Source organism: Salmo trutta, unplaced genomic scaffold (assembly GCF_901001165.1).
Source record: "Salmo trutta unplaced genomic scaffold, fSalTru1.1, whole genome shotgun sequence".
NCBI classification, from domain to species: domain Eukaryota; kingdom Metazoa; phylum Chordata; class Actinopteri; order Salmoniformes; family Salmonidae; genus Salmo; species Salmo trutta.
The window spans coordinates 34,355-52,500 of record NW_021822868.1 but is presented as its reverse complement, the minus strand read 5'-3'; the positions used below and the strand labels follow the sequence as shown (position 1 = coordinate 52,500).

At 38.6% G+C, this 18,146-nt stretch overlaps 1 pseudogene; it reads right to left on the bottom strand.

Moving 5' to 3' along the window:
- Positions 1–18,146, bottom strand: part of LOC115186146 (caspase recruitment domain-containing protein 11-like) — a 92,080-nt pseudogene that overhangs the window by 41,744 nt on the left and 32,190 nt on the right.

The window sequence follows — 18,146 nt, the reverse complement described above, 5'->3', positions numbered from 1 at the left end:
TTGACTCAACACTAGATTCTAGTTGACTCAACACTAGATTCTAATTGGCTCAACACTAGATTCTAGATGGCTCAACACTAGATTCTAGTTGGCTCAACACTAGATTCTAGTTGGCTCAACACTAGATTCTAGTTGGCTCAACACTAGATTCTAATTGGCTCAACACTAGATTCTAGTTGGCTCAGCACTAGATTCTAATTGGCTCAACACTAGATTCTAGATGGCTAAACACTAGGTTCTAGTTGACTCAACACTAGATTCTAATTGACTCACCACTAGATTCTAGATGGCTCAACACTAGATTCTAGATGGCTCAACACTAGATTCTAATTGGCTCAACACCAGATTCTAATTCGCTGAGCACTAGATTCTAATTCGCTCAGCACTAGATTCTAGTTGGCTCAACACTAGATTCTAATTCGCTCAACACTAGATTCTAATTGGCTCAACACTGGATTCTAATTCGCTCAGCACTAGATTCTAATTGACTCAACACTAGATTCTAATTGGCTCAGCACTAGATTCTACATGGCTCAACACTAGATTCTATTTGGCTCAGCACTAGATTCTAATTCGCTCAACACTATATTCTACTTGGCTCAACACTAGATTCTAATTCGCACAGCTCTAGATTCTAATTCGCTCAACACTAGATTCTAGTTGGCTCAACACTAGATTCTAATTCGCTCAACACTAGATTCTAGTTGGCTCAACACTAGATTCTAGATGGCTCAACACTAGATTCTAGTTGGCTCAACACTAGATTCTAATTCGCTCAGCACTAGATTCTAGTTGGCTCAACACTAGATTCTAGTTGGCTCAACACTATATTCTAATTGGCTCAACACTAGATTCTAATTCGCTCAACACTAGATTCTAGTTGGCTCAACACTAGATTCTAGATGGCTCAACACTAGATTCTAGTTGGCTCAACACTAGATTCTAATTTGCTCAACACTAGATTCTAGTTGGCTCAACACTAGATTCTATTTCGCTCAACACTAGATTCTAGTTGGCTCAAAACTAGATTCTAATTCGCTCAGCACTAGATTCTAGTTGACTCAACACTAGATTCTAGATCGCTCAACACTAGATTCTAATTGGCTAAACACTGGATTCTAATTCGCTCAGCACTAGATTCTAATTGACTCAACACTATATTCTAATTGGCTCAACACTAGATTCTACATGGCTCAACACTAGATTCTATTTGGCTCAGCACTAGATTCTAGTTGGCTCAACACTAGATTCTAGATGGCTCAACACTAGATTCTAGTTGGCTCAAAACTAGATTCTAATTGGCTCAACACTAGATTCTAGTTGGCTCAACACTAGATTCTAGTTGACTCAACACTAGATTCTAGTTGGCTCAACACTAGATTCTAATTCGCTCAGCACTAGATTCTAGTTGGCTCAACACTAGATTCTAGTTGGCTCAACACTATATTCTACTTGGCTCAACACTCGATTCTAATTCGCTCAGCTCTAGATTCTAATTCGCTCAACACTAGATTCTAGTTGGCTCAACACTAGATTCTAATTCGCTCAACACTAGATTCTAGTTGGCTCAACACTAGATACTAGATGGCTCAACACTAGATTCTAGTTGGCTCAACATTAGATTCTAATTGGCTCAACACTAGATTCTAGTTGGCTCAACACTAGATTCTAGTTGACTCAACGCTAGATTCTAGTTGGCTCAACACAAGATTCTAATTCGCTCAGCACTAGATTCTTGTTGGCTCAACACTAGATTCTAGTTGGCTCAACACTATAATCTAATTGGCTCAACACTGGATTCTAATTCGCTCAACTCTAGATTCTAATTCGCTCAGCTCTAGATTCTAGTTGGGTCAACACTAGATTCTAGTTGCCTCAACACTAGATTCTAATTCGCTCAACACTAGATTCTAGTTGGCTCAACACTAGATTCTAGATGGCTCAACACTAGATTCTATTTGGCTCAACACTAGATTCTAATTGGCTCAACACTAGATTCTAGTTGGCTCAACAATAGATTGTATTTCGCTCAACACTAGATTCTAGTTGGCTCAACACTAGATTCTAATTCGCTCAGCTCTATATTCTAGTTGACTCAACACTAGATTCTAGATGGCTCAACACTAGATTCTAATTGGCTCAACACTAGATTCTAATTGGCTCAACACTAGATTCTAGTTGGCTCAACACTAGATTCTAATTGGCTCAAAACTAGATTCTAATTGGCTCAACACTAGATTCTAATTGGCTCAACACCAGATTCTAATTCGCTCAGCACTAGATTCTAGTTGGCTCAACACTAGATTCTAATTCGCTCAACACAAGATTCTAATTGGCTCAACACTGGATTCTAATTCGCTCAGCACTAGATTCTAATTGACTCAACACTAGATTCTAATTGGCTCAACACTAGATTCTAATTGGCTCAACACTAGATTCTATTTGGCTCAGCACTAGATTCTAATTCGCTCAACACTAGATTCTAATTGGCTCAACACTGGATTCTAATTCGCTCAGCACTAGATTCTAGTTGGCTCAACACTAGATTCTAGTTGGCTCAACACTATATTCTATTTGGCTCAACACTAGATTCTAATTCGCTCAGCTCTAGATTATAATTTGCTCAGCTCTCGATTATAATTCGCTCAACACTAGATTCTAGTTGGCTCAACACTAGATTATAATTCGCTCAACACTAGATTCTAGTTGGCTCAACACTAGTTTCTAGTTGGCTCAACACTAGATTCTAATTGGCTCAACACTAGATTCTAATTGACTCAACACTAGATTCAAATTGGCTCAACACTAGATTCTAATTGGCTCAAAACCAGATTCTAATTCGCTCAGCACTAGATTCTAGTTGGCTCAACACTAGATTCTAATTCGCTCAACACTAGATTCTAATTGGCTCAACACTGGATTCTAATTCGCTCAGCACTAGATTCTAATTGACTCAACACTATATTCTAATTGGCTCAACACTAGATTCTACATGGCTCAACACTAGATTCTATTTGGCTCAACACTAGATTCTAATTCGCTCAACACTAGATTCTAATTGGCTCAACACTGGATTCTAATTTGCTCAGCTCTAGATTCTAATTCCCTCAACACTAGATTCTAGTTGGCTCAACACTAGATTCTAATTGGCTCAACACTAGATTCTAGTTGGCTCAACACTAGATTCTAGATGGCTCAACACTAGATTCTAGTTGGCTCAACACTAGATTCTAATTGGCTCAGCACTAGATTCTAGTTGGCTCAACACTAGATTCTAATTGGCTCAACACTGGATTCTAATTTGCTCAGCTCTAGATTCTAATTCGCTCAACACTAGATTCTAGTTGGCTCAACACTAGATTCTAATTGGCTCAACACTAGATTCTAGTTGGCTCAACACTAGATTCTAATTGGCTCAACACTAGATTCTAGTTGGCTCAACACTAGATTCTAGATGGCTCAACACTAGATTCTAGTTGGCTCAAAACTAGATTCTAATTGGCTCAACACTAGATTCTAGTTGGCTCAACACTAGATTCTAGTTGACTCAACACTAGATTCTAGTTGGCTCAACACTGGATTCTAATTCGCTCAGCACTAGATTCTAGTTGGCTCAACACTAGATTCTAGTTGTCTCAACACTATATTCTACTTGGCTCAACACTCGATTCTAATTCGCTCAGCTCTAGATTCTAATTCGCTCAACACTAGATTCTAGTTGGCTCAACACTAGATTCTAATTCGCTCAACACTAGATTCTAGTTGGCTCAACACTAGATACTAGATGGCTCAACACTAGATTCTAGTTGGCTCAACATTAGATTCTAATTGGCTCAACACTAGATTCTAGTTGGCTCAACACTAGATTCTAGTTGACTCAACACTAGATTCTAGTTGGCTCAACACAAGATTCAAATTCGCTCAGCACTAGATTCTAGTTGGCTCAACACTAGATTCTAGTTGGCTCAACACTATATTCTAATTGGCTCAACACTGGATTCTAATTCGCTCAGCTCTAGATTCTAATTCGCTCAGCTCTAGATTCTAGTTGGGTCAACACTAGATTCTAGTTGGCTCAACACTAGATTCTAATTCGCTCAACATTAGATTCTAGTTGGCTCAACACTAGATTCTAGATGGCTCAACACTAGATTCTAGTTGGCTCAACACTAGATTCTAATTGGCTCAACACTAGATTCTAGTTGGCTCAACACTAGATTGTATTTCGCTCAACACTAGATTCTAGTTGGCTCAAAACTAGATTCTAATTCGCTCAGCACTAGATTCTAGTTGACTCAACACTAGATTCTAGATGGCTCAACACTAGATTCTAATTGGCTCAACACTAGATTCTAATTGGCTCAACACTAGATTCTAGTTGGCTCAACACTAGATTCTAATTGGCTCAAAACTAGATTCTAATTGGCTCAACACTAGATTCTAATTGGCTCAACACCAGATTCTAATTCGCTCAGCACTAGATTCTAGTTGGCTCAACACTAGATTCTAATTCGCTCAACACAAGATTCTAATTGGCTCAACACTGGATTCTAATTCGCTCAGCACTAGATTCTAATTGACTCAACACTAGATTCTAATTGGCTCAACACTAGATTCTAATTGGCTCAACACTAGATTCTATTTGGCTCAGCACTAGATTCTAATTCGCTCAACACTAGATTCTAATTGGCTCAACACTGGATTCTAATTCGCTCAGCACTAGATTCTAGTTGGCTCAACACTAGATTCTAGTTGGCTCAACACTATATTCTATTTGGCTCAACACTAGATTCTAATTCGCTCAGCTCTAGATTATAATTTGCTCAGCTCTCGATTATAATTCGCTCAACACTAGATTCTAGTTGGCTCAACACTAGATTATAATTCGCTCAACACTAGATTCTAGTTGGCTCAACACTAGTTTCTAGTTGGCTCAACACTAGATTCTAGTTGGCTCAACACTAGATTCTAATTGACTCAACACTAGATTCTAATTGGCTCAACACTAGATTCTAATTGGCTCAACACCAGATTCTAATTCGCTCAGCAATAGATTCTAGTTGGCTCAACACTAGATTCTAATTCGCTCAACACTAGATTCTAATTGGCTCAACACTGGATTCTAATTCGCTCAGCACTAGATTCTAATTGACTCAACACTATATTCTAATTGGCTCAACACTAGATTCTACATGGCTCAACACTAGATTCTATTTGGCTCAGCACTAGATTCTAATTCGCTCAACACTAGATTCTAATTGGCTCAACACTGGATTCTAATTTGCTCAGCTCTAGATTCTAATTCGCTCAACACTAGATTCTAGTTGGCTCAACACTAGATTCTAATTGGCTCAACACTAGATTCTAGTTGGCTCAACACTAGATTCTAGATGGCTCAACACTAGATTCTAGTTGGCTCAACACTGGATTCTAATTCGCTCAGCACTAGATTCTAGTTGGCTCAACACTAGATTCTAATTGGCTCAACACTGGATTCTAATTTGCTCAGCTCTAGATTCTAATTCGCTCAACACTAGATTCTAGTTGGCTCAACACTAGATTCTAATTGGCTCAACACTAGATTCTAGTTGGCTCAACACTAGATTCTAATTGGCTCAACACTAGATTCTAGTTGGCTCAACACTAGATTCTAGATGGCTCAACACTAGATTCTAGTTGGCTCAAAACTAGATTCTAATTGGCTCAACACTAGATTCTAGTTGGCTCAACACTAGATTCTAGTTGACTCAACACTAGATTCTAGTTGGCTCAACACTGGATTCTAATTCGCTCAGCATTAGATTCTAGTTGGCTCAACACTAGATTCTAGTTGGCTCAACACTATATTCTACTTGGCTCAACACTCGATTCTAATTCGCTCAGCTCTAGATTCTAATTCGCTCAACACTAGATTCTAGTTGGCTCAACACAAGATTCTAATTCGCTCAACACTAGATTCTAGTTGGCTCAACACTAGATACTAGACGGCTCAACACTAGATTCTAGTTGGCTCAACATTAGATTCTAATTGGCTCAACACTAGATTCTAGTTGGCTCAACACTAGATTCTAGTTGACTCAACACTAGATTCTAGTTGGCTCAACACAAGATTCTAATTCGCTCAGCACTAGATTCTAGTTGGCTCAACACTAGATTCTAGTTGGCTCAACACTATATTCTAATTGGCTCAACACTGGATTCTAATTCGCTCAGCTCTAGATTCTAATTCGCTCAGCTCTAGATTCTAGTTGGGTCAACACTAGATTCTAGTTGGCTCAACACTAGATTCTAATTTGCTCAACACTAGATTCTAGTTGGCTCAACACTAAATTCTAGATGGCTCAACACTAGATTCTAGTTGGCTCAACACTAGATTCTAATTGGCTCAACACTAGATTCTAGTTGGCTCAACACTAGATTGTATTTCGCTCAACACTAGATTCTAGTTGGCTCAACACTAGATTCTAATTCGCTCAGCACTAGATTCTAGTTGACTCAACACTAGATTCTAGATGGCTCAACACTAGATTCTAATTGGCTCAACACTAGATTCTAATTGGCTCAACACTAGATTCTAGTTGGCTCAACACTAGATTCTAATTGGCTCAAAACTAGATTCTAATTGGCTCAACACTAGATTCTAATTGGCTCAACACCAGATTCTAATTCGCTCAGCACTAGATTCTAGTTGGCTCAACACTAGATTCTAATTCGCTCAACACAAGATTCTAATTGGCTCAACACTGGATTCTAATTCGCTCAGCACTAGATTCTAATTGACTCAACACTAGATTCTAATTGGCTCAACACTAGATTCTAATTGGCTCAACACTAGATTCTATTTGGCTCAGCACTAGATTCTAATTCGCTCAACACTAGATTCTAATTGGCTCAACACTGGATTCTAATTCGCTCAGCACTAGATTCTAGTTGGCTCAACACTAGATTCTAGTTGGCTCAACACTATATTCTATTTGGCTCAACACTAGATTCTAATTCGCTCAGCTCTAGATTATAATTTGCTCAGCTCTCGATTATAATTCGCTCAACACTAGATTCTAGTTGGCTCAACACTAGATTATAATTCGCTCAACACTAGATTCTAGTTGGCTCAACACTAGTTTCTAGTTGGCTCAACACTAGATTCTAGTTGGCTCAACACTAGATTCTAATTGACTCAACACTAGATTCTAATTGGCTCAACACTAGATTCTAATTGGCTCAACACCAGATTCTAATTCGCTCAGCACTAGATTCTAGTTGGCTCAACACTAGATTCTAATTCGCTCAACACTAGATTCTAATTGGCTCAACACTGGATTCTAATTCGCTCAGCACTAGATTCTAATTGACTCAACACTATATTCTAATTGGCTCAACACTAGATTCTACATGGCTCAACACTAGATTCTATTTGGCTCAGCACTAGATTCTAATTCGCTCAACACTAGATTCTAATTGGCTCAACACTGGATTCTAATTTGCTCAGCTCTAGATTCTAATTCGCTCAACACTAGATTCTAGTTGGCTCAACACTAGATTCTAATTGGCTCAACACTAGATTCTAGTTGGCTCAACACTAGATTCTAGATGGCTCAACACTAGATTCTAGTTGGCTCAACACTGGATTCTAATTCGCTCAGCACTAGATTCTAGTTGGCTCAACACTAGATTCTAATTGGCTCAACACTGGATTCTAATTTGCTCAGCTCTAGATTCTAATTCGCTCAACACTAGATTCTAGTTGGCTCAACACTAGATTCTAATTGGCTCAACACTAGATTCTAGTTGGCTCAACACTAGATTCTAGATGGCTCAACACTAGATTCTAGTTGGCTCAACACTGGATTCTAATTCGCTCAGCACTAGATTCTAGTTGGCTCAACACTATATTCTACTTGGCTCAACACTAGATTCTAATTCGCTCAGCTCTAGATTCTAATTCGCTCAACACTAGATTCTAATTGGCTCAACACTAGATTCAAGTTGGCTCAACACTAGATTCTAGATGGCTCAACACTAGATTCTAGTTTGCTCAACCCTGGATTCTAATTCGCTCAGCACTAGATTCTAGTTGGCTCAACACTAGATTCTAGTTGGCTCAACACTATATTCTACTTGGCTCAACACTAGATTCTAATTCGCTCAGCTCTAGATTCTAATTCGCTCAACACTAGATTCTAGTTGGCTCAACACTAGATACTAGATGGCTCAACACTAGATTCTAGTTGGCTCAACATTAGATTCTAATTGGCTCAACACTAGATTCTAGTTGGCTCAACACTAGATTCTAGTTGACTCAACACTAGATTCTAGTTGGCTCAACACTAGATTCTAATTCGCTCAGCACTAGATTCTAGTTGGCTCAACACTAGATTCTAATTCGCTAAACACTAGATTCTAGTGGCTCAACACTAGATTCTATTGGCTCAACACTAGATTCTAGTTGGCTCAACACTAGATTCTATTTCGCTCAACACTAGATTCAAGTTGGCTCAACACTAGATTCTAATTCGCTCAGCACTAGATTCTAGTTGACTCAACACTAGATTCTAGATGGCTCAACACTAGATTCTAATTGGCTCAACACTAGATTCTAATTGGCTCAACACTAGATTCTAGTTGGCTCAACACTAGATTCTAATTGGCTCAAAACTAGATTCTAATTGGCTCAACACTAGATTCTAATTGGCTCAACACCAGATTCTAATTCGCTCAGCACTAGATTCTAGTTGGCTCAACACTAGATTCTAATTCGCTCAACACTAGATTCTAATTGGCTCAACACTGGATTCTAATTCGCTCAGCACTAGATTCTAATTGACTCAACACTAGATTCTAATTGGCTCAACACTAGATTCTACATGGCTCAACACTAGATTCTATTTGGCTCAACACTAGATTCTAATTCGCTCAACACTAGATTCTAATTGGCTCAACACTGGATTCTAATTCGCTCAGCACTAGATTCTAGTTGGCTCAACACTAGATTCTAGTTGGCTCAACAATATATTCTATTTGGCTCAACACTAGATTCTAATTCGCTCAGCTCTAGATTATAATTTCCTCAGCTCTAGATTATAATTCGCTCAACACTAGATTCTAGTTGGCTCAACACTAGATTATAATTCGCTCAACACTAGATTCTAGTTGGCTCAACACTAGTTTCTAGTTGGCTTAACACTAGATTCTAGTTGGCTCAACACTAGATTCTAGTTTGCTCAACCCTGGATTCTAATTCGCTCAGCACTAGATTCTAGTTGGCTCAACACTAGATTCTATTTCGCTCAACACTAGATTCTAGTTGGCTCAACACTAGATTCTAATTCGCTCAGCACTAGATTCTAGTTGACTCAACACTAGATTCTAGATGGCTCAACACTAGATTCTAATTGGCTCAACACTAGATTCTAATTGGCTCAACACTAGATTCTAGTTGGCTCAACACTAGATTCTAATTGGCTCAAAACTAGATTCTAATTGGCTCAACACTAGATTCTAATTGGCTCAACACCAGATTCTAATTCGCTCAGCACTAGATTCTATTTGGCTCAACACTAGATTCTAATTCGCTCAACACTAGATTCTAATTGGCTCAACACTGGATTCTAATTCGCTCAGCACTAGATTCTAATTGACTCAACACTAGATTCTAATTGGCTCAACACTAGATTCTACATGGCTCAACACTAGATTCTATTTGGCTCAACACTAGATTCTAATTCGCTCAACACTAGATTCTAATTGGCTCAACACTGGATTCTAATTCGCTCAGCACTAGATTCTAGTTGGCTCAACACTAGATTCTAGTTGGCTCAACACTATATTCTATTTGGCTCAACACGAGATTCTAATTCGCTCAGCTCTAGATTATAATTTGCTCAGCTCTAGATTATAATTCGCTCAACACTAGATTCTAGTTGCTCAACACTAGATTATAATTCGCTCAACACTAGATTCTATTTGGCTCAACACTAGTTTCTAGTTGGCTTAACACTAGATTCTAGTTGGCTCAACACTAGATTCTAGTTTGCTCAACCCTGGATTCTAATTCGCTCAGCACTAGATTCTAGTTGGCTCAACACTAGATTCTAGTTGGCTCAACACTAGATTCTAGTTGGCTCAGCACTAGATTCTAGTTGGCTCAAAACTAGATTCTAGTTGGCTCAACACTATATTCTACTTGGCTCAACACTAGATTCTAATTCGCTCAGCTCTAGATTCTAATTCGCTCAACACTAGATTCTAGTTGGCTCAACACTAGATTCTAATTCGCTCAACACTAGATTCTAGTTGGCTCAACACTAGATACTAGATGGCTCAACACTAGATTCTAGTTGGCTCAACATTAGATTCTAATTGGCTCAACACTAGATTCTAGTTGGCTCAACACTAGATTCTAGTTGGCTCAACACTAGATTCTAGTTGGCTCAACACTAGATTCTAATTCGCTCAGCACTAGATTCTAGTTGGCTCAACACTAGATTCTAATTCGCTCAACACTAGATTCTAGTTGGCTCAACACTAGATTCTAATTGGCTCAACACTGGATTCTAATTCGCTCAGCACTAGATTCTAATTGACTCACCACTAGATTCTAATTGGCTCAACACTAGATTCTAATTGGCTCAACACTAGATTCTAGTTGGCTCAGCACTAGATTCTAATTCGCTCAACACTAGATTCTAATTGGCTCAACACTGGATTCTAATTCGCTCAGCACTAGATTCTAGTTGGCTCAACACTAGATTCTAGTTGGCTCAACACTATATTCTATTTGGCTCAACACTAGATTCTAATTCGCTCAGCTCTAGATTATAATTTGCTCAGCTCTCGATTATAATTCGCTCAACACTAGATTCTAGTTGGCTCAACACTAGATTCTAATTCGCTCAACACTAGATTCTAGTTGGCTCAACACTAGTTTCTAGTTGGCTCAACACTAGATTCTAGTTGGCTCAACACTAGATTCTAATTGACTCAACACTAGATTCTAATTGGCTCAACACTAGATTCTAATTGGCTCAACACCAGATTCTAATTCGCTCAGCACTAGATTCTAGTTGGCTCAACACTAGATTCTAATTCGCTCAACACTAGATTCTAATTGGCTCAACACTGGATTCTAATTCGCTCAGCACTAGATTCTAATTGACTCAACACTATATTCTAATTGGCTCAACACTAGATTCTACATGGCTCAACACTAGATTCTATTTGGCTCAGCACTAGATTCTAATTCGCTCAACACTAGATTCTAATTGGCTCAACACTGGATTCTAATTTGCTCAGCACTAGATTCTAATTCGCTCAACACTAGATTCTAGTTGGCTCAACACTAGATTCTAATTGGCTCAACACTAGATTCTAGTTGGCTCAACACTAGATTCTAGTTGGCTCAACACTAGATTCTAGTTGGCTCAACACTGGATTCTAATTCGCTCAGCACTAGATTCTAGTTGGCTCAACACTAGATTCTAATTGGCTCAACACTGGATTCTAATTTGCTCAGCTCTAGATTCTAATTCGCTCAACACTAGATTCTAGTTGGCTCAACACTAGATTCTAATTGGCTCAACACTAGATTCTAGTTGGCTCAACACTAGATTCTAGATGGCTCAACACTAGATTCTAGTTGGCTCAACACTGGATTCTAATTCGCTCAGCACTAGATTCTAGTTGGCTCAACACTATATTCTACTTGGCTCAACACTAGATTCTAATTCGCTCAGCTCTAGATTCTAATTCGCTCAACACTAGATTCTAATTGGCTCAACACTAGATTCAAGTTGGCTCAACACTAGATTCTAGATGGCTCAACACTAGATTCTAGTTTGCTCAACCCTGGATTCTAATTCGCTCAGCACTAGATTCTAGTTGGCTCAACACTAGATTCTAGTTGGCTCAACACTATATCTACTTGGCTCAACACTAGATTCTAATTCGCTCAGCTCTAGATTCTAATTCGCTCAACACTAGATTCTAGTTGGCTCAACACTAGATACTAGATGGCTCAACACTAGATTCTAGTTGGCTCAACATTAGATTCTAATTGGCTCAACACTAGATTCTAGTTGGCTCAACACTAGATTCTAGTTGACTCAACACTAGATTCTAGTTGGCTCAACACTAGATTCTAATTCGCTCAGCACTAGATTCTAGTTGGCTCAACACTAGATTCTAATTCGCTAAACACTAGATTCTAGTTGGCTCAACACTAGATTCTAATTGGCTCAACACTAGATTCTAGTTGGCTCAACACTAGATTCTATTTCGCTCAACACTAGATTCAAGTTGGCTCAACACTAGATTCTAATTCGCTCAGCACTAGATTCTAGTTGACTCAACACTAGATTCTAGATGGCTCAACACTAGATTCTAATTGGCTCAACACTAGATTCTAATTGGCTCAACACTAGATTCTAGTTGGCTCAACACTAGATTCTAATTGGCTCAAAACTAGATTCTAATTGGCTCAACACTAGATTCTAATTGGCTCAACACCAGATTCTAATTCGCTCAGCACTAGATTCTAGTTGGCTCAACACTAGATTCTAATTCGCTCAACACTAGATTCTAATTGGCTCAACACTGGATTCTAATTCGCTCAACACTAGATTCTAATTGGCTCAACACTAGATTCTAATTGGCTCAACACTAGATTCTACATGGCTCAACACTAGATTCTATTTGGCTCAACACTAGATTCTAATTCGCTCAACACTAGATTCTAATTGGCTCAACACTGGATTCTAATTCGCTCAGCACTAGATTCTAGTTGGCTCAACACTAGATTCTAGTTGGCTCAACAATATATTCTATTTGGCTCAACACTAGATTCTAATTCGCTCAGCTCTAGATTATAATTCCTCAGCTCTAGATTATAATTCGCTCAACACTAGATTCTAGTTGGCTCAACACTAGATTATAATTCGCTCAACACTAGATTCTAGTTGGCTCAACACTAGTTTCTAGTTGGCTTAACACTAGATTCTAGTTGGCTCAACACTAGATTCTAGTTTGCTCAACCCTGGATTCTAATTCGCTCAGCACTAGATTCTAGTTGGCTCAACACTAGATTCTATTTCGCTCAACACTAGATTCTAGTTGGCTCAACACTAGATTCTAATTCGCTCAGCACTAGATTCTAGTTGACTCAACATTAGATTCTAGATGGCTCAACACTAGATTCTAATTGGCTCAACACTAGATTCTAATTGGCTCAACACTAGATTCTAGTTGGCTCAACACTAGATTCTAATTGGCTCAAAACTAGATTCTAATTGGCTCAACACTAGATTCTAATTGGCTCAACACCAGATTCTAATTCGCTCAGCACTAGATTCTATTTGGCTCAACACTAGATTCTAATTCGCTCAACACTAGATTCTAATTGGCTCAACACTGGATTCTAATTCGCTCAGCACTAGATTCTAATTGACTCAACACTAGATTCTAATTGGCTCAACACTAGATTCTACATGGCTCAACACTAGATTCTATTTGGCTCAACACTAGATTCTAATTCGCTCAACACTAGATTCTAATTGGCTCAACACTGGATTCTAATTCGCTCAGCACTAGATTCTAGTTGGCTCAACACTAGATTCTAGTTGGCTCAACACTATATTCTATTTGGCTCAACACGAGATTCTAATTCGCTCAGCTCTAGATTATAATTTGCTCAGCTCTAGATTATAATTCGCTCAACACTAGATTCTAGTTGCTCAACACTAGATTATAATTCGCTCAACACTAGATTCTATTTGGCTCAACACTAGTTTCTAGTTGGCTTAACACTAGATTCTAGTTGGCTCAACACTAGATTCTAGTTTGCTCAACCCTGGATTCTAATTCGCTCAGCACTAGATTCTAGTTGGCTCAACACTAGATTCTAGTTGGCTCAACACTAGATTCTAGTTGGCTCAGCACTAGATTCTAGTTGGCTCAAAACTAGATTCTAGTTGGCTCAACACTATATTCTACTTGGCTCAACACTAGATTCTAATTCGCTCAGCTCTAGATTCTAATTCGCTCAACACTAGATTCTAGTTGGCTCAACACTAGATTCTAATTCGCTCAACACTAGATTCTAGTTGGCTCAACACTAGATACTAGATGGCTCAACACTAGATTCTAGTTGGCTCAACATTAGATTCTAATTGGCTCAACACTAGATTCTAGTTGGCTCAACACTAGATTCTAGTTGACTCAACACTAGATTCTAGTTCGCTCAACACTAGATTCTAATTCGCTCAGCACTAGATTCTAGTTGGCTCAACACTAGATTCTAATTCGCTCAACACTAGATTCTAGTTGGCTCAACACTAGATTCTAATTGGCTCAACACTAGATTCTAGTTGGCTCAACACTAGATTCTAGATGGCTCAACACTAGATTCTAGTTGGCTCAACACTAGATTCTAGTTGGCTCAACACTAGATTCTAATTGGCTCAACAATAGATTCTAGTTGGCTCAACACTAGATTCTAGTTGGCTCAACACTATATTCTACTTGGCTCAACACTAGATTCTAATTCGCTCAACACTAGATTCTAATTGGCTCAACACTGGATTCTAATTCGCTCAGCACTAGATTCTAATTGACTCAACACTAGATTCTAATTGGCTCAACACTAGATTCTACATGGCTCAACACTAGATTCTATTTGGCTCAACACTAGATTCTAATTCGCTCAACACTAGATTCTAATTGGCTCAACACTGGATTCTAATTCGCTCAGCACTAGATTCTAGTTGGCTCAACACTATATTCTATTTGGCTCAACACTATATTCTATTTGGCTCAACACTAGATTCTAATTCGCTCAGCTCTAGATTATAATTTGCTCAGCTCTAGATTATAATTCGCTCAACACTAGATTCTAGTTGGCTAAACACTAGATTATAATTCGCTCAACACTAGATTCTAGTTGGCTCAACACTAGTTTCTAGTTGGCTTAACACTAGATTCTAGTTGGCTCAACACTAGATTCTAGTTTGCTCAACCCTGGATTCTAATTCGCTCAGCACTAGATTCTAGTTGGCTCAACACTAGATTCTAGTTGGCTCAACACTAGATTCTAGTTGGCTCAGCACTAGATTCTAGTTGGCTCAACACTAGATTCTAGTTGGCTCAACACTATATTCTACTTGGCTCAACACTAGATTCTAATTCGCTCAGCTCTAGATTCTAATTCGCTCAACACTAGATTCTAGTTGGCTCAACACTAGATTCTAATTCGCTCAACACTAGATTCTAGTTGGCTCAACACTAGATACTAGATGGCTCAACACTAGATTCTAGTTGGCTCAACATTAGATTCTAATTGGCTCAACACTAGATTCTAGTTGGCTCAACACTAGATTCTAGTTGACTCAACACTAGATTCTAGTTGGCTCAACACTAGATTCTAATTCGCTCAGCACTAGATTCTAGTTGGCTCAACACTAGATTCTAATTCGCTCAACACTAGATTCTAGTTGGCTCAACACTAGATTCTAATTGGCTCAACACTAGATTCTAGTTGGCTCAACACTAGATTCTAGATGGCTCAACACTAGATTCTAGTTGGCTCAACACTAGATTCTAGTTGGCTCAACACTAGATTCTAATTGGCTCAACACTAGATTCTAGTTGGCTCAACACTAGATTCTAATTCGCTCAGCACTAGATTCTAGTTGACTCAACACTAGATTCTAGATGGCTCAACACTAGATTCTAATTGGCTCAACACTAGATTCTAATTGGCTCAACACTAGATTCTAGTTGGCTCAACACTAGATTCTAATTGGCTCAACACTAGATTCTACATGGCTCAACACTAGATTCTATTTGGCTCAACACTAGATTCTAATTCGCTCAACACTAGATTCTAATTGGCTCAACACTGGATTCTAATTCGCTCAACACTAGATTCTAGTTGGCTCAACACTATATTCTATTTGGCTCAACACTAGATTCTAATTCGCTCAGCTCTAGATCATAATTTGCTCAGCTCTAGATTATAATTCGCTCAACACTAGATTCTAGTTGGCTCAACACTAGATTATAATTCGCTCAACACTAGATTCTAGTTGGCTCAACACTAGTTTCTAGTTGGCTCAACACTAGATTCTAGTTGGCTCAACACTAGATTCTAATTGACTCAACACTAGATTCTAGTTGGCTCAACACTAGATTCTAATTGACTCAGCTCTAGATTCTAGTTGACTCAACACTAGATTCTATTTGGCTCAACACTAGATTCTAATTCGCTCAGTTCTAGATTCTAATTCGCTCAACACTAGATTCTATTTGGCTCAACACTAGATTCTAATTGGCTCAACACTAGATTCTAGTTGGCTCAACACTAGATTCTAATTGGCTCAAACTAGATTCTAAAATGCTCAACACTAGATTCTAGTTGGCTCAACACTAGATTCTAGATGGCTCAACACTAGATTCTAGTTGGCTCAACACTAGATTCTAGTTGGCTCAACACTAGATTCTAATTGGCTCAACACTAGATTCTAGTTGGCTCAACACTAGATTCTATTTCGCTCAACACTAGATTCTAGTTGGCTCAACACTAGATTCTAATTCGCTCAGCACTAGATTCTAGTTGACTCAACACTAGATTCTAGATGGCTCAACACTAGATTCTAATTGGCTCAACACTAGATTCTAATTGGCTCAACACTAGATTCTAGTTGGCTCAACACTAGATTCTAATTGGCTCAACACTAGATTCTACATGGCTCAACACTAGATTCTATTTGGCTCAACACTAGATTCTAATTCGCTCAACACTAGATTCTAATTGGCTCAACACTGGATTCTAATTCGCTCAGCACTAGATTCTAGTTGGCTCAACACTAGATTCTAGTTGGCTCAACACTATATTCTATTTGGCTCAACACTAGATTCTAATTCGCTCAGCTCTAGATTATAATTTGCTCAGCTCTAGATTATAATTCGCTCAACACTAGATTCTAGTTGGCTCAACACTAGATTATAATTCGCTCAACACTAGATTCTAGTTGGCTCAACACTAGTTTCTAGTTGGCTTAACACTAGATTCTAGTTGGCTCAACACTAGATTCTAATTGACTCAACACTAGATTCTAGTTGGCTCAACACTAGATTCTAATTGACTCAGCTCTAGATTCTAGTTGACTCAACACTAGATTCTATTTGGCTCAACACTAGATTCTAATTCGCTCAGTTCTAGATTCTAATTCGCTCAACACTAGATTCTATTTGGCTCAACACTAGATTCTAATTGGCTCAACACTAGATTCTAGTTGGCTCAACACTAGATTCTAATTGGCTCAAAACTAGATTCTAAAATGCTCAACACTAGATTCTAATTGGCTCAACACCAGATTCTAATTCGCTCAGCATTAGATTCTAGTTGGCTCAACACTAGATTCTAATTCGCTCAACACTAGATTCTAATTGGCTAAACACTGGATTCTAATTCGCTCAGCACTAGATTCTAATTGACTCAACACTATATTCTAATTGGCTCAACACTAGATTCTACATGGCTCAACACTAGATTCTATTTGGCCTCAGCACTAGATTCTAATTCGCTCAACACTAGATTCTAATTGGCTCAACACTGGATTCTAATCCGCTCAGCTCTAGATTCTAATTCGCTCAACACTAGATTCTAGTTGGCTGAACACTAGATTCTAATTGGCTCAACACTATATTCTAGTTTGCTCAACACTAGATTTTAGATGGCTCAACACTAGATTCTAGTTGGCTCAAAACTAGATTCTAATTGGCTCAACACTAGATTCTAGTTGGCTCAACACTAGATTCTAGTTGACTCAACACTAGATTCTAGTTGGCTCAACACTGGATTCTAATTCGCTCAGCACTAGATTCTAGTTGGCTCAACACTAGATTCTAGTTGGCTCAACACTATATTCTACTTGGCTCAACACTAGATTCTAATTCGCTCAGCTCTAGATTCTAATTCGCTCAACACTAGATTCTAGTTGGCTCAACGCTAGATTCTAATTCGCTCAACACTAGATTCTAGTTGGCTCAACACTAGATACTAGATGGCTCAACACTAGATTCTAGTTGGCTCAACATTAGATTCTAATTGGCTCAACACTAGATTCTAGTTGGCTCAACACTAGATTCTAGTT